The 26,895-nt window shown below is 38.3% G+C and overlaps 1 protein-coding gene across 1 annotated transcript in view; it reads left to right on the top strand.

The window, feature by feature from the left end:
• The first annotated feature begins 6,962 nt into the window (after positions 1 to 6,962).
• myo16 (myosin XVI) overlaps positions 6,963 to 26,895 on the top strand; it is a 269,807-nt gene continuing 249,874 nt past the window's right edge. The window contains exon 1 of the mRNA XM_055214652.2: positions 6,963 to 7,160. The gene's annotated coding sequence lies outside the window, so the exon portion shown is untranslated. The remainder of the gene's footprint in view (positions 7,161 to 26,895) is intronic.

The raw sequence follows: 26,895 nt of genomic DNA, 5'->3' as shown, positions 1-26,895 counted from the left end.
TAATAATCTCTGTCTTATTGGAGTTTAGCATCAGGAAGTTATTCTCTCTCACGCGAGTCAGACCGATCGCGGAATGCATCACATATGCTTAAACTTTTATGTAGCCGCCGCAACAATAATTTCAGCTGCATGCATTCACTGTATACAGCGGGACGTGATGTTGTGATTTTTCGAACGGATTCTTAACCTAAATGCAAACCAAATGCAGCGTTCTATTGAAAAGGAATGTATGTATTTCTGCCGTACCAAAATGCAATGAAGCAACTGAACTTCTGACTGGGGTGTCACTCTTCCTCACGCACAGAACGCATGCACACACACACACACACACACACACACACACACACACACACACACATACACACACACGCACACGTGCGCGCATACACACAGGTTGTTACCATAGCAAATAGGCTCACCCCAGAAATGATTAGTAGCCTAATGGTAAGAAATGTACATAAACCAGATATTTACTTCGATGTCAGGGCTAGATTACAGCATGAAACCTGTTGTGCATATTAATAAATTAAAGTGTTTAATTGTTGGCACTGGCACTTATAAACACTAAATGGGTAAAAAAAAGGAAATAAATAGGCTTATTTTTTGGAGCCAAATACCTCTGTTTTTTTTTAAATAAAAGCCAAATGCTTGAACATTTTACAGCCACGTCATTTTCGTTATGCATTATTTGTTTTGGTTGTTTAAAAACACACACAAAATTTTTATCCGATTACTCGATTAATCGATCGATTCAGTGCTAGATTAATCGATTACAAAAAGAATCGATAGCTGCAGCCCTAATTTTTACGTTTTCACCCTCGCGCGTTCTCGTGTAAACAGGGCCTAACATAATGGTGATGAACACTGGTTGGAAGGGCCCCCTAGGAATTTTTGATTAGGGCCCCCACAGACTCTAGAATTGCCTCTGACTCCTCCAATCTTGCTCAAGTTTTTAACAGGAGAATGATGCTATATATTTTTATATAATTTGTATTCTCCAGCCTTAAACAGTTTTTGAGAAAATTGAAATTCCCACATAGCACTGAAGGAATGAAATAACAGAAGATCCGTCTGAATTGCTGAGGGACAGTGCAATAACAGATGAAAGAATAATTCTGAAAAACTGAAATGGCATATGCATAATAATGCATTTATTGTGTCTTTGTAAAACATGTCTTATGTAGATTACTGTGCAAAAGTTTTAGGCCAGCGGCATCATAAGATTTGTTGTTTTTACAATTGTATAATGACCATATACAATTATTTTCAGGCTTTTTATTAGAATACAACCAGAAAATATGTGAAATTTGCATGCAGTATGATAAGCTAAAGTTTCAAGTATTTAGTGTGAGCTCCCCTACTTAAGCAATAGCAGAAACCTGCAGGCTCTCTTTAAACTAAATGAAATGAAATTTCTAATTCTAATCTAATGACTTCAGTAACCTTATCAATAAAATATGTATTTATATATATTATATTCCCAAATATTTAATATAAGCTATAGGGAATTGTATGCAACAAAAAAAAAAATTCGTTTTTAACGACCAAATAAAGTTAGCATTTCTTTATCTGCCCCTACTTGCACATCACTAGTGGTGACCTAAGACAATACTGCACTGTAAAATGTAAAAAAAATTGCTGCTTTAAATTTTCAAGTTTAATTAACTTGAATTTACAAGTCATTTCAATTTGCTGTACTATTATTTATCTTAGTTGCTACAAATTATAAAATGAAGGTGACTTATTTCAACTATTTACAAGTTATAACCACTCATCTCTAGTCAAGATGAGTAAAAATAACTTGTAAATTCAAGTTGAATAAACTTGGCAGCAAATATTTTTTTACATTGTGTATACTGTATTATTCTTTTGCCATTTCAGTTAAATGAATCCAAAAAATTGTGACTGAAACATATTCAGCATCTGACATTTTTTTTTTTTTTTTGTAAATGAGCATTTGTTATCAGATTCTTGATGGATTTTGCCAATAAACTGGTATTTCTGAACGGCCTAAGGGCAGAACTATGCAGATTTGAAGCAAAAGCATTTGATGAATGTATAGTGCCAAGAGCATTGGGTTAAATTCATTATCTAATTTTTGGCGCAGGTGGTGTTTAGAGGCTTTTGCATCTGAACTCCTCATTTGTTAGCCCCATTCAATTTAAAGGGCATGTGAATAATAATTTTTGATTCAGTGAGGCCAAAGCTAATTGAAACCCACTTGTCCAGGGCACACACAGTGATAGTAATAATGTGAATGAGTGGCTGATGGAAGAGAGGAAAGGTTATTTCACATAATGACTGGTCTAATTATATACAGACAGTAGCAGAATTTTTCTGGACTCAAGTCATTACTGAGTATGACCTGTTCAATAATGAAGGTTATAAGCTGATGGCATATACATGAGCACACACAAAAGTACATTTTATTATAAGGCTGGAGAGGACGCATAGTTTTAAAGAGGGACAACATTTTCTTGAAGGATAAGATAAAGGAAAATTGTTAAATTGTGCAATAAAACCCCACCAAGTGGGAAAGTCAGAACCAATGAAAATCCTGCCTATGTGTAGCACCTGCTGCTCTGTGTGTCCGTCAAAAGTATGTCAACATTAAACAAAAGGCTGAAGTTTATTTAGTTTATTAGAAGTTTAGACTGACCTTTAGGGTCTCAGTGGCACATACATTTCAGCCAGGATTGTTTTGTGGGCTTGTCACAATGTAATGTAGGATTTACAATGAGCTGTTATTGATGGATGGGCCGGTAAACATTTTATTTCAGACAAAAGCAAATGTGTAGCTCATGGGAAAATTGCAGCACAGCATTGGCTCCCGTAGTGTTCCTCTGCCTACATTTCTGCATAACCTAAAATATGTTGCTTTAATTACATATCGTTGCATCTTTTAATGGAATCTCCCAATAAATGTTTGTTTTGTCTATTTAAGTATCTGTGCCTCTTGGTACTTATTTAACCTGATAAGGAACACTGTGCCGTACACGGTACAACCCCTCCCTTGCACGTGAGGCTGCATTACGTCATTGTCACTTTGAAGCATTAAATCTTCAAAATATACGGTCATGCGGCACATCATTTGAAAGCTTAGACCTTCGGGATTCCATTAAGCGGACACACAAAGCATAATATGATAGCAGTCATAAAAGTGTAATCTAGTTATTAGTTACCTGAACCCGAGCGGGCCGATTTAGGTTATTTACTTACCTTCAAATTCTTCCCTTTAGCCGCTTTGGTGAAATTGTCCAAAACAAATTGTTCATAAATCCAAGGAAATGGAATATCCAAGCATTTTAATCCAAAACGATTTGTTCATCTCACAATCTTGACGTTTCTGACCGAATTACGATATAAATAGTGTATACAATTAGTTCACTAATGGACATTTGTTCGAATCTCACTTTTCATTTACGATTTATAATTAATATACTCGGATGTCACGTTTATTGTGCAACGTCTGAGGAACAAATACGCCCCCTTGTGGAATTTCTGCCGTTCCATAAGGGGCTACAGGCATATGTGCGCAAATCCGTGGCATGCCTGAGCAACTTACGCTGTCCTTGCGGTTTAATGTTAAAGAGCCCCTATTTCACTAGTTCTCCTGCACATTCAGGTCTTCATGATTAATGGTAATCGAGCTTGGCTTGCTGTCCTCGAAGGGAGCCTTCAGAGAGAGTGAACTTAAATCCGGGGCTCGAGTCCCAAATTCTTCCCGCTGCAATAAAAACTGCACAGAGGAAGAAGAATAATGATGATTGACAGGCCTGAATGTTTAGGCTCCTCCTGAACCTACGTTTAGAACTACAGTACATTAAAGAGCAGTGTTGGGAGTAACGCATTACAAAATATAATATATTACAGTAATATATTAGTTTTTGCTGTAACGCAGTAATATAACGCATTACTGATAAAAAATTTGTAATATTTTACTCGTTACAGTCTTAGTAACGTGCGCGTTACAACAATGCATTTCAAAAATAGACCGTGTTATTTTTATTTTTGACCAATGCGCGCGACCAGCATGCACACAGGAAAAAGCTGCGAGTAAAATAGGCTGCGTCCCAAACCGCACACCTCCATTCCATACAGCAGGCGAAAAGCACTACTTCTCGTACTCCTTGCCTACTATATAGAACGGAAGCAGGCTGCCCGGGACGCAGCGTACGTCTGTTTCCATGTGCTGTATGCAGCATGTTCATTTTTACTTCAATTTTGTATTTGAAATGCGATTTGGACGCGGTGCCCGATACATATAGACGCGTTTCTTAAAGAGCCGAATCTAGGAAGTCCGCGGCTGTATAAGCACTAAAGTGGTCGCAATCAGGTCCGGTAGCGCCGCACACGCACTGCGAGTGAGAGCACTTAGTAAAAGCAACAGAAAGTTTCTATCGGTCTCCCATGCTGCTTGAACATCAGAAATAAAGAGAAATCTTGCCAGTAAAATCCATATCACACCAGCAATGACAAGGTAAGCTAACGTTGCTATGGTTACAGTCCATATACATAATAGATTGCTAGGCTATTCCTATGCTATCTACAGTTTTATTACAAACGGCAACCAAAACTACAACGTAAGTGTAGACTTAAACATGGTTATCTAAATAGAACATTTAAACATCACTGTTTAAAGTTTTTACCAGCCTTTGTATATTCATTGTTTGCCAAAAAGCAGTGTTCCTCTGTTTGTCTGTGTTTTATATGTTAGTCTACATGTAATCCTTATATTGCACTGAAATGAGCTGTATTCCTTGAGGCCTGATCCTCCAATAGCACTTTTTGAAAGTTGTGTCAACCCAGTGCATGCCAGGTTTGTGCTGTGAGTCTGAATTAAAAGTGAATTAAAGAATAGAAATGAAAAGAGGTTGCGTGTTATTAGGCTATATGTTGCATTATAGTGGGCTCTATTGTGTTTGGTATGTGTACCATAATTTACCAGACTTTTACCATATCATTTGTCTATGTTTATGATTCTGACAGTGATTGTTACTGTATTTTGCCATAAGTCTTCACTGTGCCTATTCAAAGCTCGAGGGCCAACACATAACTTCTAGATTTATCAATAAACTACATTTTAACATTTTATAATGCCTAGTCATACTTCTGTTGTTTTGATGAAAGTAACTCAAAAGTAACGCAAAAGTAGTGTAACTCATTACAGTTCAGAGACAGTAATATTGTAATGCAACTAATTACTTTCAAATGACAGTAATTTGTAATATATAATGTATTACACTTTGGAAGTAACTTGCCCAACACTGTTAAAGAGTAACTTAACCCTAAACCAACTTTTTTTAGTTAATAATCTGTAAGAATGGGGCTTTTTTAGTGCTGTTCATCGATTTGAGTACTTTTTTTGACATTTGGGTATAAAGTGTTTCAATGCTATGGTGTAAAAATGTCTAAGTGCTGCCCTCTTAAGGTTAAATGGTGGCTACTGCAGTTGAATTTTCCTGTTGGATGTTGCGGTACCACTTAATGTAAGCGGTATGACCCTACATAAGCAGGTTTAAGCTCAACACTCCCTTGGTATGAGCTCAGTTCGTCCCCTCTCTCTCCATTGGGGTCTGCCCACTTTTCTTGCAGTTTTCAAATATTGCCATTGGGTGGAGTCAGGGGTTTAGTTACTCTTTAAATTGCTTAAAAAAACGTTATTTTGTGTATTTGGTGTAATGCAATGTGTTTGGATGGTTTATTTTTTTAAAAAACACATTATTAAATTACTATATCCAATACAAAGGGAGTAAAGTTAAAATTATTTGACTTTGTGTAAAATATTTTTTTCGACAGATTTTATATTAGTCATAATCCATAATGCATACTGGTATATCTAAACAACTCAATCTAAGCAATATGCTACGCTGTAGGGGGATTAAAATACTGAAATGGCCAACGTTAGTAGATGTGCTGCTGGAGTTTATCCAGCTGACCTCAATTTAAAAAAGACCAGCATATGTGTGCTTTCAGATGTTTATCTATAGCTTAGGATGATGGTTTGCAGTTTGTTTTATCTAGCTCCACACAAAAGTTGTCTGCTCGACCTGCTTCAGAAGAAAGACTTTGAAGTCAACAACATTGTGATGCTGGTAGAAATGTGTAGAGTAAAGTGTGACTAAACAAAATTCTCACTCACCCACTCTCATCATTTCTCTCTCTCTCTCTTTTGCCAGAGGTCAGCGTTGAAGGGTCAAGTGTCTTTGTTATGCAGATGGTGGCCAGCAACGGCCATGTGAACAGACCTGTTTGAAAAATTACAAAAGAAATGTCTTTAATATCTCAGCTGTTTCTCCTAGACAACCAGAACAGATGTCTGGGATATCAGATGGACAGTATGGAGACTCCTGGATCTCTGGTTTCTCGGATGCTTGTCCTAAAAAACTAAAAAATTGTATGTCTTTTCTGTAGACTTTCATTAGTGCGATAAGAGTATTCAAGATGATTCGCTCTATATCTTTAGAGAAAAGCATCTGCTAAATGGCAAAATGTAAGGAAATTGTTGGTTTTGTTATGCCTTCGAGGGCCACATCTCAAAAATGTCTTGACTTGTGATGACATTTGTGGTAATTCTTAAATTCATAAATTATGTTTCACTTTAAATCGAATTATGTCAACAGGTGAGGGTAAGTCTAGACGTAGAGGTGGGTGATATGAAATCCCCTCCCCCTGGAAAAATCTCATGAGCACCAGAAGTCCTGTGTCACAGTTTGAGGGCAGCTGCTCGCTCGCTGCTTAGCAGATGTAAGCAGAGATTGTAAGTCTCTCTCTCTCTCTCTCTCTCTCTCTCTCTCTCTCTCTCTTTCTCTCTCTCTCTCTCTCTGCTCATTTTTAGTCTACACGACTCGGTTATTTCAAATGCCCTCATGCCATTGAGTCTGCATTCAAAAAGAACGGTTCTCCCAAATAGACACCCTCCTTTTCATTCATCGCCGTGGCTCCTCCCTTTTCTCTGTCTCTCGAGTGCTGTGAAACGGTTCGGGCAGATGGATGGGTTAATTGTGGAAGATTGCATGAAGTAAAGGACCGTGTTAGAGAAATACAAACTTAAGGGAGTTACAGTGAGATCTGTTGAGAAGCGATGTAGAAGATTTCTGGATTATACAAATTGCCAATACAGAAGTGTTATATTAAGTGCTGGATCAGATCACAACGAGGTAAGTGTGTGTGCGTGTGTGTGTGTGTGTGTGTGTTTTGAACTTATTTCTGAACTGAACAAAGTGCTGTACTTAGCCTAAATGGTAACATACACACAACAAAACATTGAATATTGGGAAAGCTTATATTTTGGATTATAGATTTTAAAAAAAAAAGTTTAGGAAAAAATAGTTGTTATCTGATTAGGTCATTTAAACGGTAAACTTTCGAGTATAGTATCACTATATGACATTTTTTCATAATATTGATTGTAAAAATGACAATAGGACTTTCCACCTGTATAGTTGGGAGGGTCTGTGTCTAAGTCCTGAGCTCTGCTTTCATTTCATTGTGCATTTCTGTGTTTGTCTTCTCTGAGGGGTCTTCAGGACACCCCTTCAGATGTGTTAGTGTCCGAAGGGATCCTAGAAAGAGTACTGAGGTCCCTGAATGGGCAGTGCTAGTGGCCAAAAAGTTGTTTCTTATTTTCTTTAGTGTGAAAGATTTTTAACATTTTAACATTTCATTTTGTATTTTCATTTTAATGGCTATTCATGTAGTATTGTCCAGTGAATGTTGCCTTTCAACTTACCATTGTATTACTGTCTGATTAAAGACATGCATTTTAATATGTGACCCTGTCTGTGCAATACAAGCTAAAGTCTCATATTCTAATGATGAGATTAGGAGCATCAGAATTTTATTTCAATCACTGATTTCACATTGATTTCAATCTTTGACATGAACATATACTCAGTTAATATTAAAGGATTAGTCCATTCTCTTAAAAAAAAAAATCCAGATAATTTACTCACCATCTTGTCATCCAAAATGTTGATGCCTTTCTTTGTTCAGTCGAGAAGAAATTATGTTTTTTAAGAAAGGATTTTTCTCATTTTAATGGACTTAAATGGACCCCAAAATCGCAGTTTCAACGGACTCTAAATTATCTCAAACAAGCATAAGGCTCTTATCTAGCAAAACGATTGTCATTTTTGGCAAGAAAAATAAAATATATGCTCTTTTAAACCACAACTTTTCGTCTTCCTCCGGTCGTGTGACGCGCCAGCGTGACCTCACGTAATACGCCATCACATCAAGAGGTCACGGATGATGTATGTGTGGAGAAAGAGGACCGTTCCGACGTTGTTGTATGTGGAATGATAATAATTAATGTCTTTGTGTCAGTTTATTGTTTAAAATGGTTCGCAAATGTACGTTTCAAATATGTAACACGTGACCCTTCCACGACATTACGCAATTACGTGAGGTTGTGCTGGCGTGTCACACAGCCGGAGGAAGAAGAGAAGTTGTTGTTTAAAAGTGCATATTTTTTTGCCACAAATGACAATCGTTTTGCTAGATAAGACCCTTATGCCTTATTTGAGATCGTTTAGAGTCCTTTGAAACTGCAATGTTAAACTGCATTAAAACTGTTAAGTGTTGGGGTCCATTAAAGTCCATTAAAATGAGAAAAATCCTGGAATGTTTTCCTCAAAAAACATAATTTCTTCTCGATTGAACAAAGAAAGACATCAACATTTTGGATGACATGGTGGTGAGTAAATTATCTGGATTTTTTTATTAAGAAAATTGACTAATCCTTTAAAGATATCAACGTTATATTTTCACAAAATGTCCTGTACAATTATATAGGATGATTTTATGTATGAAACGGTGATTACAAAATATGACTTTACAAATGTTTCTGTGCTGGAAACTTGTATGTCAGCTACAGTACAAATTTTGGGAAACAACATTCATAATGATTTAAATACTGTGTTATTTTTTACTGCTGAAACTGTGTTGATGAACAACATTTTTGCTTTCTCTGGCTTGAAGCTGATAAAACATTTAAATTAATATCCGTGATTATTACACAGCTCGTTGGAATGCTTGATTTTAATTGGCCAGTGGCGACATTTTCAGCACATGGTAACCCGGATGCTGCAAATAATTTTGGCAGGTACAGCTTAATATTACACAAAAATGAAAATATAAATATGTATTTAATAACGTTTATAACATTATATTTACAAATAATTAAACCAAATAGTGTGTTCGTGACAATAATAATGTTGTCTATATAATAATAATGCCAATAAAAATGGGATAATGTGGCGAAATAAGCCCCTTCAGTGTAATACAAGAATTTCATCGATAACAACCGCCTGTCTATACATTATCCCTTACTTATTAACCACTGATGACAGCCATCATGTTTTGTTTATGCATTTAAGCAGCTGTTTTAAACATTGAGCTCTCTCTGGACTATAGAAACCACTTAGAAGAGTGGGAAAAATGTACAGCGTGTCTGAAATGTAATATTTAGCGTTCACACGCAGGAATATTTGATCAAAAACAGCAATCTCAGTATATAAAAGTGGGTCAGGAGTAATGGGGTGTAGGTGGTGGAAAGGCAATATAAGTGAGTAATGAGGTGTTCAGATGGTGTCTTTGAGAATTTAACTTTCAGACATGCGCTCAGGTAGAAGCTACCGGGGTGCTGGAACAAATCCACAACATTAACCTGATTTAGTGGGCAGCTAATGACACCTCCATTTTTGCTTTCACACACTCTCTCTTTCTTTCCACATCCTTGTATAGTTTGTGGACTTTATATGTGTTTGTTTGATTGTTTGCGTGAGTGTGTGCATGTTTGAGAGGGAGGGAACATCTCACTATGATCCAATCAGCATCTTTCCCAAGGGAGAGAACCAATCATCTGTCTCTCTCGTATTTTCTTCCCTGCTTTTATTTGCTGTGCATCGGGGGCATTTCGCGACTTTGTGACAATTTAATTTGATTATCTCCTCTCAGAAATTGCCTTTGGAGAAATATTTGCCTTATGGGAAGAAAGACTGGTATCCTTCATTAATTCATAACCAGTGGCTGCTTGCTATGTGTTGCTGGTTTGCAGGGACCGACTTTAACTCACAATTGATGGCCTGTGTTGTTTGAAATATTTTTGGGTGTTATTTGATTAAATGTGTCTGCTAATTGAATAAATTTAACTTTATGTAAATAATTTAATTGCATAATTGATTTATAGCAAGTTAAAAGCGATGTCAATTGCATTATACTCTGAATAGGCTGAACGGCTCAGATAGGGTTTCTGGCTTTTTCTCTTCCTCGCTGTAATGTTCAGACAGCACAGAGGAGTAAATGATGGATGACTTTACATATAATGCTTGTTTCCAAAAGAGAGAAATGAGACTCCTGACAGTTAGTTGATCCTAATGCTGCTGAAGGAGAGCTTAACTGCTCTGAATTTGTTCTCTGTAGCTAAAGATAAGACTTGTAGGAGTTGATCCCAAAATAATGTTGGAAATCTGGAGAATGCTTCAGGAGTTTGGCCATTTGTTACAATTAATTTCACACACACACACACACAAATATACATTCACAGAAACTTAAACAGGCCCCTGCTTTTGGCTCATTTCTATTCTGGTGCGGTTGAGTTTAAGTAGCTCAACTTACTCTGTTTCCTGTTTGGATCTTGGTATATTTCCAAATGTACAGCTCTGTTTCAGCCTCTTACGCCTCTACAGTGAGCTGCTGACTGGTTTGTTAGTGACCACGGGAAACACAGTAGCAATATTTCACAGTGTGGGTCAATCCTGTTAGGAAGTACCCTATCAAAAAGGATTCAGAGAATGTCTTTGTGTATAATTTATCAAGTAAAAAGTTTAATATCTCATGCACATTTTTAATTATAACTAGATTTATTTACTTGTTGGCAATAATAAGCTCTGGAATGATTTGCCAACTGATGTCCGAGAATCAGACACAGTCGATCACTTTAAGTCTAAACTTAAGACTTTTCTCTTTAACAAAGCATTCATATAACTCGTCTGGGTAATATACTAATGCCGCAATAGCTAGCCTGTCTGGAACCGAGCAGATATTAAACCACAACACTGTCTGTGTGACACTTGTAGGGCTGCAGCTATCGAATCTTTTTGTAATCGATTAATCTAGCACTGAATCGATCGATTAATCGAGTAATCGGATAAAAATGTTGTGTGTGTTTTTAAACAACCAAAAAAATAATGCATAACGAAAATGACGTGGTTGTAAAATGTTCGAGCATTTGGCTTTTATTTCTAAAAAACCAGAGGTATTTGGCTCCAAAAAATAAGCCTATTTATTTCAATTTTTACCCATTTAGTGTTTATAAGTGCCAGTGCCAACAATTAAACACTTTAATTTATTAATATGCACAACAGGTTTCATTATGCTGTAATCTAGCCCTGACATCAAAGTAAATATCTGGTTTATGTACATTTCTACACCTGCAGCATTTACCATTAAGCTACTAACATATAATATATCATTTCTGGGGTGAGCCTATTTGCTATGGTAACAACCTGTGTGTGTGTGTGTGTGTGTGTGTGTGCACGCACGTGCACCTGTGTTTGTGTGTGCACGCGTGCTGTGCGTGAGGAAGAGTGACACCCCAGTCAGACGTTCAGTTGCTTCATTGCATTTTGGTATGAAAGAAATACATACATTCCTTTTCAAAACGCTGCATTTGGTTTGCATCACTTGCATTGCGGTGCATTTTAGGTTAAGAATCCGTTTGAAAAATCACAACATCACGTCCCGCTGTATACAGTGAATGCATGCAGCTGAAATTATTGTTGCGTGGCTACATAAAAGTTTAAGCATATGTGATGCATTGCGCGATCGGTCTGACTCGCGTGAGAGAAAATAACTTCCTGATGCTAAACTCCAATAAGACAGAGATTATTATTATTGAACAAAATATGTCAGATTACAAATTGCCCATATATGATTGCACTGTGGTGCCGTTTTTTGGTACACACACCTGTAAAGTGCATGCGTGTGTGTGAAGGGGTTATACTCTCCTGCAATTGAACGTGAATACATTTACTACTTAAAAACATCAAAGCTAAACATCATATCTAGTCAAACCGCATAACGACATCGCTACAAATACAGTATGGGATTAAAATCAGCGGAAGCTACGTTACCTTGTTTCATGGACGCTTGGTGAAACAGCGGTGGATGTTTTCGGGTTCAGATGCTGAATGTAATGATAATGTAATGATCCCAAACTTTAGACATTCTCTCTCTGCCGTTTATGGACATATTCGCTCCGCCATCGCGCCAACTAAATTCAAAATGTACCACGCGCTATGATGTGCTACCTGAACATTGAACAACGGTCCGTGTGAATCAGATCTCGGCGCGTGTAGTGCGCGTCAAAGGAATTTAACGAGGCTTCGAGGCAGAATTTTTGCCTCGAGGAATTTTTTTAATCGAGTAAATCGAATAACTTGATGAATCGTTTCAGCCCTAGACACTTGTATTATATGCGAACGGCCCCTACGCTAATAGGATTTTGTCTTTCTCTCTCTGTCCCGATCCCGAGGACAATGAGACAGACAGACCCAGTTCCGGCTGCCGTGAAGGTTAACACACCACTGATCTACTGTGTTTTTCCCTGCTTTTATTTATGTAAAGCTGCTTTGAAACAATTACCAGTTGTAAAAGCACTATATAAATAGAATTGAATTGAATATTAAAGGTGGGTGCATGATTTTTGAGAAACGCTTTGGGAAAGGTAGTCGGGCCGAGTACCAAAACACACTTGTAGCCAATCAGCAGCCAATCAGCAGTAAGGGGCATGTCTACCTGACATTGTTGCCTGGGTTGCGTATGTGTGGGGCGGGTCTATCAAAAAAAGGTCCAGAATCTATTAGGGTAGGGGCGTGTTTGTTTAGATGATTTCAAATGTCAACATTGGCTTACAGAGATTGTGCCTTTAACAGTGTTGTTTTTTGTGATCATATTTTTCAAACTTTAGTGTGTATGTTGCTGTTAGTTCATAAATAACACCTGCAATAGTAGAGTGTTATTGTTGCTATGCCATCGAGACGCTGTTTTTTTTCTCCACGAGTCAAATCTTCTTTGTTTTGCTTTTGCTGAGGACAGCTTCCTCAATCTCGTGACGTTTCAGGACAACGTACTGCTGCATGGAATCACAACACACTAAACAAACGACACAATCAGAACTCGTTACGTATTTCTGGAGAAGGTACTTCATAGAACAAGGAAGATATCAGCACGTTTTGAGGACAGTGAAAACAGCGCTATAGAGATAAGTAAATTGTGTGAAAAATTTACACAGGAAACATAAACATGTTATATTGCGCACCGTAAACACATGCTGTAAAAAATACTTTGCTGCCTACATTTTTTTTTTGTTAAATCAACTCAGATTTACAGATTTATTTAGAAGTCATGTCAACTTACTATTATTTATCTTGACAAGAGATGAGTTGTTACAAAATGAAGTTGACTTTTTAACTAAATTTTATAAGTTAAAACAACTTACCTGTAGTTATAACAACTCATCTCCAGTCAAGATAAATTATAGTAAGTTGAAATAACTTGTAAATCTAAGTTGATTCAACAAAAAACTTTAAGGCAGCAAAGTATTTTTACAGTGCAATCATAGCTTCGAAAACACATGGAAAACGGGAACTTAAAAATTAATAGTTCACCCAAATATATATAAAAAAAATTTGGAATCTCATTGATTCTTGGTGTCTTTTGTGACAAAAAAAGTTATGACAAATCATCATGAGACATATTGAACTGTGCGTCAACATGTTACAAGTGTTTTCGGGTGACCCAAGTCCTGGCTCTGGGTCCTGTTCCCCCTCTTTCATCTCATTTTATTCTGTATCCTGTCTTTCTACACTAAAACTTTCTACTGTATATAAAGCTGTAAGAAGCCAAATATATAACAAACAAACAAAAACATTTCACACTCATTCAGTCCAGATAAATGGGAAAAGCTTTCTTTCTAAGAAATAATCCGTAATGAAAAAAATAATTGCAAGTAAGCTTTGCTGTTAATTTCAGTTTCCTTACAGAACTGAGATGTCAACTTGTTCACCTGTTACTGGCAAGCAAAAGGTGGCATTGCTAACTGTTTCTCATTCCAGGCTATAAATAGTGCTGGCTGGGTAACAGTGTCAAAATCTACTGTATGTCTGGGCCGGTCAGGACATGCACCCGGAGGGTCATGTTAGTGTCAAGAGTGGACATTTGTAAAGTGAGTCATTTAGCCCTAATTTATGAAAGACAACTAGGACCAACTTAGGTTTAAACTGCCATTACAGCTTATTTTGGTCAAGAATCAGTTACAAGAATTGGATAAATTTATCTGCCTGAAAAAAAAATTGACAAAACGCAGTTTGTTTTTCTTCAACATGCTGCTTAAAGATTTGTGAGTTTAATAATAACAATAACACGCTTAAATTGTTGTCTGTGACTAGCTGTGCAAAAAAACAAAACATATAAAAATATAAGTGGAAACATGTCGATTTATTACACTGCTCACTGGAATGCTTGATTCTGATTGGCCAGCCGCGACATTTAAAATAATGCACACCAAGGTGGTAATTACACCGCAGGTGTGCATTATTTTCAAATAATTCAAAGGACCGGAGTCAATTATTCCGCTTATACCACGGTTACCACAAACATTGCTCTGGTGCCTATTTTTAAGACATTTGAAAAATTAGGTGTGCGGTTTACCGAAAAATAATCAACACCCATAGAACATTTCTCAGCCAATCAGAATGCAGCATTCAACAGACTCGTGGTATAATCCCAGATAACAACCGCTCAAAACTAATAATAACACATGGTACCCTAAGTGCCTCAAACTAAATTTTGAGTATCTTTTAAGGATTTGATGCCACTATACTGGATAGCCTCATGTAGTTGTTTGTTTGATTGTTTTAGTGGTTTTAGTGATCATTTGTAAGAAGATGTGTGAAATGTTATGAGTGCCAACAGAGCAGTGTGTGTGTGTGTGTGTGTGTGTGTGTGTGTGTGTGTGTGTGTATGTGTGTGTGTGTGTGTGTGTGTGTGTGTGTGTGTGTGTGTGTGTGTGTGTTTGGGATTTGGGAACAGCTGGCATGCTCTTCGGGCTTTGGAATGGAATGTGGGCAGGTGCATGGAGCAGATTGGCAGACGTATCCTGCATCAATGATCTCATACACAAACTGTCTATGGAGCAGACAGTCCCTACCCCACATACATTCACTGGACTTTTATTTATATTTTAAACACATAGATTATGTTAAAACAATAACATAATAATTAACGCTTCTATGTTCATTTGTGGACATTCCAAACGACAAAGTCAATTTTTATAGGAATAACTCACCATCTTTTGAAATATCAGATGATACTTTTTTGATTGTTTCTGAACATCATGGTGGGACAGGGAAAACTGTTTTACTATCAAAGACATTACACACTTCACCTATACAGTAAGTACAATATAATTGAGAACTTCATTAAATGTCCACAGTAATGACGGGACAGCCTTTGAGGTATCTCAGGGTTCCTTATTTCACTATTAAATCATTTTTGTCCATTCAGCATAACAAGTTACTCAATATCCCAGCAGTGCCTCTTTTAAGTTTAGGAAATGGAGAGAGAGAGAGAGAGAGAGAGCGAGAGAGAGAGAGCGAGAGAGAGAAAGAGCGAGAGAGCGAGAGAGAGAGAGAGAGAGAGAGAGAGAGAGAGTTGACAGAAATAGAAAAATCCAAAGAAAGAGACAACGAGGACAGAGATGCTGTGTAGATGGAATATGGAATGAGACATGAAACCAAAAGGATAAAGGGCACATGCCACCTCTCAAAGTCATGTGGGTGAAAGAGAAGAACAAAGATGTGCATGTATGAAACAGACGGGGTCGAGAGAGAAAATTAATGGATAACTGGCTGGATTAAAGAGGATCAGAAGGGGTTTGTGAGACGTCTGTCTTCTTTACAAGTTCATTGCTTGTTATCCTTTGGCCAGCTCTGTGCTGCTTGACTGGACAGAAGCACTCATGCCCAACATACATGCAGAGATATGAAGATTTACTGAATGTACAGATGGTTAGTGAGAAGATAGATCACTTGCACACAAATCATATTCTCAAGTCTACACTGAAAAAAATGATTCATTGCATTTAATCAATTTTTTTAAGGTAAGTGGTTGCAATCAATTTATTTAAGCTACATTTAAACAAAAAAGATTAGTAACGTAAAGTAAAATATAAAACTTTTGTTTAAATGTAGCTTAAATAAATTGATTGCAACCACTTATCTTAAAAAAATTGATAAAATTCAATGAATCATTTTTTTCAGTGTAACTGTCTTTCTTTTTCTCTTTCTCTTTTGTCCTTCTGTTAGGTAATATGATAGATGATGCTGAAAAATAAAAAATTAAAGTGATTCCTGCCCCCCAAAAAAACAGAACCCTTCTTAAAAAACAATAGAAACCATCAAGTAATTCATATAGATGTAATGGTTATAATGGGAATTATATTACCAGTCTGTGCTGGTAATGTGTTGGATTGGTGGAATGTTATCTGGTGGATGGGATCCAACACCATTAAATCATAGAGTAATGAGACTATAAGAACGGTCTACATAAAGACATTTTGTAATGGTTTAAAGGGTAAACAGGTGATGGTTCATAATGGAGACCATTAGAATTTGTATTTAATACATTAGAATTTCTATGGTAGTTTCTATAGTTTTTTTTAAAGGGACAGATCACCCAAACAGGAAAATAATGTCATTATTAACTGATCTTGGTTATATCTGTATACTCGCTTTTAAAGTTCCCATGAACAGGAAGTTTGGAATTGTGATATATATCCGAGTGAAACGAAATATTAGTGGGCATGGCTTGTGTTTTCCCTTGTGAATTAATTGGATATAGAAAAGTAGGCATTTCATTCAGAAATGGAACTTTCAGCAGACTAAGGGCTCAGTCACACCAAAAGCGCTTTAAACGCTTGCAAACGCAAGGCGCGACGCACTGCCTTTTTTAAAAAAGAGCAGTGCAGCGCGGCTTTTCATATTGCTAAGCAACCACCGAGTCAGCTGTCTTGTCAATCAAATATGTGACCCGTCACGGAAACCAGGGACACAAGTCGGCAGCACAAGTTTCGAGAAAATGAGAAACAAAGTTTTTTTTTTCAAAATTTGTGATTTTCGTTTTATTGCAGAATCTGTTAGTTGAGATCACGAAGAAGCCTCTCCATGTTTGAGATAGCAGTTTATGTATATTTAAAAGCGTACATTTTGCGGTTAAAATAGGCTTGTTTTCCAGAGATTCTAGCGTGCAGCGGGGGGCGTCATTGTCTGTGTGTATATTTACATACTGTATAAGCTTGTGTTTTCACCTCCGCCCCCAAAGGGAACAGCGTGACTACTGAATAAGGATAGTTCGCCCAAAACTGAAAATAATGTCATTAATGACTTACCATTATGTCGTTCTAAACTCAGAAGACCTCCGTTCATCTTCGGAACACAGTTTAAGATGTTTTAACATTAGATTTAGTCCGAGAGCTTTCTGTCTCCTCCATTGAAAATCTATGTACGGTTTCCATGTCCAGAAAGGTAATAAAAACATTATCAAAGTAGTCCATGTGACATCAGTGGGTCAGTAAAATTGTGTTGATGCATCGAAAATACAGTTTGGTCCAAAAATAGCAAGAATTACGATTTTATTCAGCATTGTTTTCTCTTCCGGCTCGAGCGTGAAGTCACGTGACTGTAGTGACGTGGCTGCTCTGTCCCTTAAGACATGTTTGCTGAGTTTTATTTTTATTTTTTTTCAAACTTATAGCGTGCGTCTCCCCAGACTGTAAATGAAGCTCGGGCGCACAAAACAAAAGAAATATAAAAGAAGCTGGGGCGGAACAAATAACAGTCAACCGCATATACGTCAGCCGCGTCACTGACTCCACGGGGCGCCGCAGCCGGACGACGCCAAAGCACCGCGAGAGCTCTTTAAGAAATCTTACGGAGTAGTTTAATTTCGACTCGCTCTCGCGGTACTCTGACGTCATCCGACTGCGGCGCCCCATAAAGTCAGTGATGTGGCTGACTGTTATTTGTCCAAACACACAGAAGTTACACAGAGATCGTTGTAGTCTTTATATAATTGGCTACATGTTTTGTCTATCAATATTTTCCATGAAGTCATTGGTTGATGGAGGAACGAGCGAGCGATTGGTAACATCTCTTAAGGACTTCACGTTTTCGACGGTGTTGTTTTTGGATTATCTATTTTAAATACAAACTTTGAAGGCGGGTTCATGTGTTTAACGGAACGTAAATACCGGAGTGTAATCTGATATACCCTTACATGTTACGATGTAAATAGTCCTCAGATTGTATATTATATTGTATTACCAGAAGTTCATGCGAAATAGAATATATATCTATATTTCACGGATTATACGCATTTGTGGACAAAAATCATTGGATGATTCACACATCTGAAACAGACTGGATTCGACTTGTGATCCCCGCAAAGGTAACGTTAAAAGTCCTGTTTATCTTTGCATTTTGTCATTCGGACTTCTGTAATAAAATACTACATATGATGGTAGAACCTCTGTATCTCAAAACGGCTTTACAGGGGGTATGGCTTAGCTAAATGAGATGTAAATGAGCCCTATTGTCTCTCCAGCCAGGGAAAAGGGAAAGTGTTAACTTTTTTTCTTTCTCAAATTTCTCAGCATTCTCTTTCTTGAATGTGTTACATTCAAATGGCCACAACTTCTCCAAATCTTATCAGATTTCCATGTGTTACACATCGTTGGAAAGCTTAGAATCTGCACTTTCAGAATCTATGAATAACTCAAAATGCCCCAGATCCGACTTGTGTCCCTACTTTCCGTGACTGGTCACATATTGAAGCGTGAGCGCTCTTTTGCTGTTAACTGTCATATTAGCAGAAACTTTAAAAAGAGGGCGCTTACTCTGACCTTGTTTGAGGATAAGAGGAGCACAAACACGCAGGAGAGAGTGAGCGAGTGGAGTCCGGTTCTTCAAAGCAACTGTAAACTTCCCTCGCCACAACGTAAGGCCCGCCTCTCCCCTCATTCGATTGGACAATGGAAGACGCGAATGACGTCAGGCGCTCCTCCGCTCTCAGCTCTCCTTCAAAAACGCGTGCGCGGCAGGCGGCAGAAAACCGCAAGGCACTCGGCGCGCATAAACAGCGCGCAAACGCGCCCTGCCCATAGAATATCATTCAAAAAAGGCGCCTGCAACTGCCATAAACGCTTTTGGTGTGACTGCGCCCTAAAGCTGCATTCAGACTAGCAGCGACTAGCAGTAGCAGAGCGACGTGATCTCATTGAGTTCAATGGAAGATTGGCGACTTCCGGCAACACAAGCGACAGTGACTGTTGCCGACTGGATGGGACGCCCTATCCAGTTACGCAACAAAGTTGAGAAAGGTTTAATTTTTTGCTAATTATGAGCGACCTTTCAGGAGCCACTACCAACGAAGCAGTGGAGTTCACGTCATCCGTTTCTCGTCAGTTACTGGAGAGGATGGTACTCATTTTTTTATGACAACCAGATTTAGAAACGCCTCTTTGAAAAGAGACGAGCGACACACAGCGACAAAGTCGCTTATAATGTGAATGTCCTTTGACAGTTGGAGGGGCGGGGTTAATGGATACTCCGCCCAAGACGACTATCTTACATCATCAGAGTAGGATCACCACAAGAGGGCAGAAGTACAGATTCTGATGTTGATTGAAGTTTATGAGAGCACATGAATATTTTTTAAAATATGACCCACATGAATAAATTGTTTAAAATGAACACTGCGATATTTTATAAAAAAATAAGAATAGTCAGTTTTGATTGGCTGAGGACTAAAAGAACACAGCGTTTTGGATTGAAACAACCCAGCAATACAGTCGATTAAATTACTGTACAACCCAGTGGGATGGGTTCATCCTGTTTTGACCCATCGCTGGGTTGAAAATATCCCAGCATTAGATTATATTGTTTAAATAAAGTTTACAATAACAGTAAAGCAACTTTTTGTACATAAAATCATAATGTAAAGAACATTTTGTGAAAATATAACCTTGATATCTTTAATATTTATTGAGTAAGGTCATGTCAAAGATTGAAATCAAAGTTAAATCAATGAGTGAAATCAAACTTTGATGCTAATAATCTCACCATTTGATTATACGACATAAGACTGGATTTTAACCATACATTTTCTCCTCCTAAAAAATGTTTCATTTGAAACATAGTTTGTCAGCTCCTGTCATTTTATTTTAGAGATTAGAAAATAGAAATGCATATATAGTGAATTTGTCCAAGATTGACCTCTCAGTCTGACTGTTTTTCTCAGATGTACTGCAGCTTGAGTCCTTATCTTTATGATGTAAAATGAAGTCCTCTGTAGTGGCCGCTGACATTTCATCTCATTGGTCAGTGAACGCTCTGGGAAGCGATGATATAAAATGCATTAATACGCTTGAGGAAAGTCTGTCATAGTATGATGAAGTTTCAGATCTTTAACAATAACAGAGAGCTCACTGCATCTTTCTCAGCACCATCCCACAAAGAATCAATCCTGTCATCTAACAGCAGGGTCAGAGATCAATGCAGCCGCTTGCGAGGAAACATGTCAATGTAACAAATCAAAACACAAAGCTTCATCGTACGTCAGACAGAGAAGAAGAGAACGAAAAATGTGGTTCAGACTGCTTGGAAGTCTGGGAAGAGTGTGTTGATAAGAATGCATTTCCATTGCTCATTTGCATAAAGTCACTGGAAGAACCAATCGTGTCTCATCTTGCTAGAAATTGGAAAATTTATATAAGATGGATTTCTTTCTGGTCCATCCATACACTCTAAAAATGCTGGGTTATTTTTATCACAGCGTTGGGTCAAAAGGGTACAAACCTAGACATTGGATTAACGTTTGATTGACAGCTGTCACAGCCTTTTAATAACAACTACTGGAAAAAAGCCAAGCTTTAAAATTTTGTATTTTATTTTATTTGGATGTGTTTGGTTTCATCAAAGTACCGCAAGAGTGATTTAAAAAAATCACACAAGGAGTCTGCTTTTGAAATTCTCTTGCTGTACTTGGATGTCTTCCACCTGTCGGTTCTTGTGGCGCTCTGTGAAGTCAAACGCACCTATTTGTGTAAAGGGGGTTGCTGCGCTCATCAAATAGTGGAGTGTGTCCTAAAAACACAATGAAGTGGATAAAAAAAGCACAACAACGTGTACATTTCTCAGCTGTATTATAGATTTATGATCTATATGGAGTACAAAAACGTTTCATTTTCATTTACTAATAATTATGATATTTTGACATGGAAAGTTATTCATTGAATACATTAACAAATTGTGCTACGCTTGTCACACATTGATTTGGCTTATTTTTTATTCATAATATATTTACATTACATGCATAAACATTTCTTTAGTGGAAATAGTTTTGTATTAATTAGTTTAGGCTCCAGGTCAGGTCACAGCTGACAAAAATCAATCATTTTACAAAAACAACAAGCATTATTGTGTGTTTTATCCAGATAAACCACAGCTCCCTACAATTTAGCAACCAGTGCATAATCTATGTATGTCTGTGGTCTTTACAGTTTGTGAAAACCCAGCATGCTGTGAGAGATGCTGAAATGTTTGTGTTCAGTACTTACCTACAGAGTTTGCCCTACAGGTTTTATCTTTTCATTAAAACGCTGACAGGAAGCCAATGCTCCCCCCGGTCATATATCAGTAATGACAGAAATGAGTTTTTGATAGGCGATGTGGTGGCGCGTTGGCAGGTTACTAAAGCAGAAAACAGCATTTGCTGCATAATGTCTGTTTTTAATGAATGAGATGAGCTGGATGATTTTATTTGTTGTTGACTTGCTTTATTACTTATGCACAGAATATAAATCATAATTAGTTTTTGACTAATGATCACATATTAAAGGACAATCTAATACTGTACATTTATTTGGGGTTAATCTCACTACAGTGTTGGGGACACAAAGCAAGGTACAAAACTGACGCTTTTAGTCCTGTGTACTTTTAAAGGCTCAGGTTTGTTGTGGTAAGTCATTATTAATCGTTTACTACACAGTAAAAAGTGAAAGTTGGATCGACTTATAGGGGACATATTATAAAAATCTGACTTTTTCCAAAAGTGCTATAATTGGATTCCCAGTGCTTCAAAACAACAACAACCCAGTAACTTAGTTTTGATAAACCATTCTTTGCAAGAACGTGAAAAAGTAGGTCATTGAAATTTGGTTAAGCGGCTAACAAAGAAAAGGAAATAATCAAGGGATGTGTCATAGGGAGGCAATAATACAACAAGTGCTTATACCTTAGAAATGGTGGCCCATATTGATAGGATAGCATCTTGCAGTTGATGGAGATTTGTGCGATGCACATCCAGGGCACGAAGCTCCCGTTCCACCACATGCCAAAGATGCTCTATTGGGTTGAGATCTGGTGACTGTGGGGGCCATTTTAGTACAGTGAACTCATTGTCATGTTCAAGAAACCAATTTGAAATAATTTGAGCTTTGTGACAGGGTGCATTATCCTGCTGGAAGTAGCTATCAGAGGATGGGTACATGGTGGTCATAAAGGGATGGACATGGTCAGAAACAACGCTCAGGTAGGCAGTGGCATTTAAACGATGCCCAATTGGCACTAAGGGGCCTAAAAAGTGCCAAGAAAACATCTCCCACACCATTACACCACCACCACCAGTGGTAACAAGGCATGATGGATCCATTGTTTCCAATTCTGTTTACACAAAATTCTGACTCTACCATCTGAATGTCTCAACAGAAATCGAGACTCATCAGACCAGGCAACATTTTTCCAGTCTTCAACTGTCCAATTTTGGTGAACTTGTGCAAATTGTAGCCTCTTTTTCCTATTTGTAGTGGAGATTAGTGGTAACAAGTGTGGTCTTCTGCTGTTTGTAGCCCATCCGCCTCAAGGTTGTGCGTGTTGTGGCTTCACAAATGCTTTGCTGCATACCTCGGTTGTAACGGGTAGTTATTTCAGTCAAAGTTGCTCTTCTATCAGCTTGAATCAGTCGGCTCATTCTCCTCTGACCTCTAGCATCAACAAGGCATTTTTGCCCACAGGACTGCCGCATACTGGATGTTTTTCCCTTTTCAAACCATTCTTTGTAAACCCTAGAAATGGTTGTGCGTGAAAATCCAAGTAACTGAGCAGACCGGCCCATCTGGCACCAACAACCATGCCACCCTCAAAATTGCTTAAATCGCCTTTCTTTCCCATTCTAACATTCAGTTCGGAGTTCAGGAGATTGTCTTGACCAGGACCACACCCCTAAATGGATTGAAGCAACTGCCATGTGATTGGTTGATTATCCGCATGGAAAACACAGCCAACTTTTAATTCTTTCACTTAGTGTCATGTATGAGAGGCACTGTCTAGGGGCTTCACACAGAGAGAGAGAGAGAGCGCATGCACAAGAGAGGCACCACCGAGCGCTCACAACAATAAATGAAGCCGTTTTAAATGAAAATAAAAATGTAAATGTTGCGGCCGGCCATGGTTGATTTTGTGGCGCACACAAAAAATCAATGTATGGAAAACACTGCCAGGAGCAGAAGCCGCCATTACGCGAGATGAATGTAAACAGTGTGACGCGTCGACGCATCTACGCATGTCGACGTATTTTCGTAGTCGACGTAATCGATGACATTGGCGCGTCGTTGCAGCACTAAATTGCATTAATGAGAAATTGAACAGGTGTTTCTAATAATCCTTTAGGTAAGTGTATTTTGTAGCTAATTTTTAATGAATGCAGACCTTCCATAAGGAAAACCATTTATTTTCAGTTTTAAGACATTCAAATGTTACTATACACAAAACACACTATTTTGTTTAATCATTTGTAAATATAATGTCATATGTTATTAAAATTTTAATGCTACAGATTTGCAGCATATGGGTTACCGTGTTTTTAGTTTTGAGCGGAATAACAAACTCGCAAATGTCGACTAGCCAGTCAGAATCAAACATTCACTCCATGAAAGGATTTGTTCATTTTTTACACATTTTTTGTGTTATGCTATTTAACACATTACGTGTCATTTTAACACATCATGTGTCATTTTGTGTTGATTTTGTGTTTAAATAAATAAAAGGGACAATACAATGTCACGACAGGGTAGGAGAGACAGGACGCAAACGCAAGGTTCCAAATAAATAACATTTAATAATAAAAACACGAGGGCTGACAAGGTGAATACAGAAACTCAGGAACATGAACACAGGAACAGACAGGGTATCAATGACAAACAGGTGTGATGAAGCAGGTAATTAATCAATGAATGTCCAGGTGATAACAATCGGAACAGAGACAAGACATGACACGGATTAACCGTGACATTACCCTCCCCTCTACGAGTGGCTACCAGACACTCACATAAAACACAACAAAAACAAAGTCTGGGAGCGAGAGTCCAAGGGAGGGGTGGAGGGCTTGGGGACCCTGGCGAAGCCGGCAGCCGCTGGGATGAGACCAACAGGACGATTGGCCGGACTGCGCCAGGAGAACCGGAGCGATCGTTCCGAGAACCGAGGCAGACGAATTACCCCCCTCCTGGGAATCGTCGACGATCAGATGCCCCCGGATATCATCTCCCATCCCCTCGCGGAACCGGAGACCCTCGGTAGCCACCCCGGGGAAATGATCGGGCGTGGTCCGTTCCGGATCCCCCTGCGAGCAGGATGGTGGTCCTCCGAGGGACCGTCGACGACGACTCAACCGTTGGGGAACCGCCTGGGCCGATCCTCCTCCCGCAGGAGCGAGCGATCGCTCACGGTGGTCCCCAAGAGACATCGGGGCTGATGGGGAACGAACCCCGATGTCACTACTCCCCCTCGACGAAACTCCTGGGGGAGCCGCCCTCCGTGAACCTGCTGCGTCCAATGTGGCTGGATCATTCTGTCACGACAGGGTAGGAGAGACAGGACGCAAACGCAAGGTTCCAAATAAATAACATTTAATAATAAAAACACGAGGGCTGACAAGGTGAATACAGAAACTCAGGAACATGAACACAGGAACAGACAGGGTATCAATGACAAACAGGTGTGATGAAGCAGGTAATTAATCAATGAATGTCCAGGTGATAACAATCGGAACAGAGACAAGACATGACACGGATTAACCGTGACATACAAGATGTGTAAAAAACTTCAGAGTCTTTATCTCAGGAGAAATATCTGAGACTCAGGACAGGAGACTTGAGCAAAAGTTTCCATTTGCTGTCTATTTAATCTCACTGATGTCTATGAGAAATAGTCAATATACTTAAGATATCTGATCATTTTGATGTCGTTTTTTTCTTATGGGTTGACAAGCTGGCATTTCAAAGTGACACCATCAACACCGGATACCTGCAGGCAGTGCAGTGCAGTCATTATTGTGGTCTTTACCACCCTCTTAAAAACCTGTGTAGATGTAGAAATATTTATCAACCATTGATGTCTACTGAGACTTTAGAAGTTTGCGTACGATGCATGCTTTGGGCAAATCCTTGCTTTTCATTAAATCCATGAGGAAAAGTACAATTAATATAATAATAAATGGACACTGTGCTACTGCACAATGGGTTTGTTCAACCCAACAAGTACAAGAGCCGTTGAGAACCGTTCCCCCTTCCAATCCACATAGGAGACATGATTCTCTCCGGTCTTGTTTTGTGTGGAGTATGTGAGGCTCAAAGCTACAGATCGGCATTAATTCATAAATCATTTACATCTCTGATCTTCGGCGCCTGCTCGCCTACAATCCGTTGTTATTTGATGTCTTTTTTGAGGAAGGCTGTGAGTTAGAGATGTGTATACTGTAGTATGACCTACTTTTGCTCTCTTATATTTTTTGTCGCACCATTTCCCCCCAAGCAGTGCAGCTTTCATATAAAACACTTTCATTCCCACTGAGGTAAACATTATGGTCGTCCATTTCATAAACCGTACTTTGGGAAGACATTATCTTAATATGGGAACACTGAATCTGATTTAGCCAACCGATTGAATATATATAACTATTCATTTATGTACTACTCTGAGAGAAGCAGCTGTATTCATGTATTTCAGATGAGCTGTACTGGTAAACTTAAGGAGGACTGATAGAGAAATGAGCTTTGCTTATTTACTGTATGCGAGGTATTGGCTGTACTCTTTAGGATTGCCTATGCTGTGGGATCTTCTTACACATGCTTTCAAAACTGTCATGTAGTATTACAGTTTCACAGTTTACGTGGAGAAGTCATGAGGGGATCCTTACTGAGCGTAATTACAGGCTTGTTTATTATTTTGCTGACAGTAATATTACTGTACTTGTTATTTGTTAAGTAATGGCTTGGATCCAATGGCTAAGATGACACACATGGATATACACACATGAATATTTTCCCTTAATAATAAAAACATTTATTTAAAAAGCGCATGTTGTATTCACTTGATTAATATTTACATTTGTTTGGTGATCTGAAACATTAAAGTGTAATAAATATACAAAAAAGAAATCTAGAGGAGGGCCAACACTTTTTCCACACTACTCTAACTTAACCATTGTTTTGTCTCAAGATGCACACCCGCATTGTTTATTGTAAGGTTTGTTTGTAAAAGCTACTTAAATGTCCTAAAATAACTGAGGCCCAGTCCTGGATTAATCTAAACCCTGTCCAGGTAACCGCCTCATTATCTTGACCGATTTATAAGTCCCAGAAACAGCCTGAAGGAAGACCACTATTGATTATATACGGAAAGACAATGGTACATTAAAAGAAGGAAATGATGGATAAATAGATTAAAGAAGGGAGAGAGAAGGAGAGAGAGGGAGATTAGGACTGAAGGAAGGAAG

Source organism: Misgurnus anguillicaudatus, chromosome 17 (genome assembly GCF_027580225.2).
Source record: "Misgurnus anguillicaudatus chromosome 17, ASM2758022v2, whole genome shotgun sequence".
NCBI lineage: Eukaryota > Metazoa > Chordata > Actinopteri > Cypriniformes > Cobitidae > Misgurnus > Misgurnus anguillicaudatus.
Note: the sequence above shows the minus strand (reverse complement) of the source record. Positions and strands in the feature narration are given on the sequence as shown.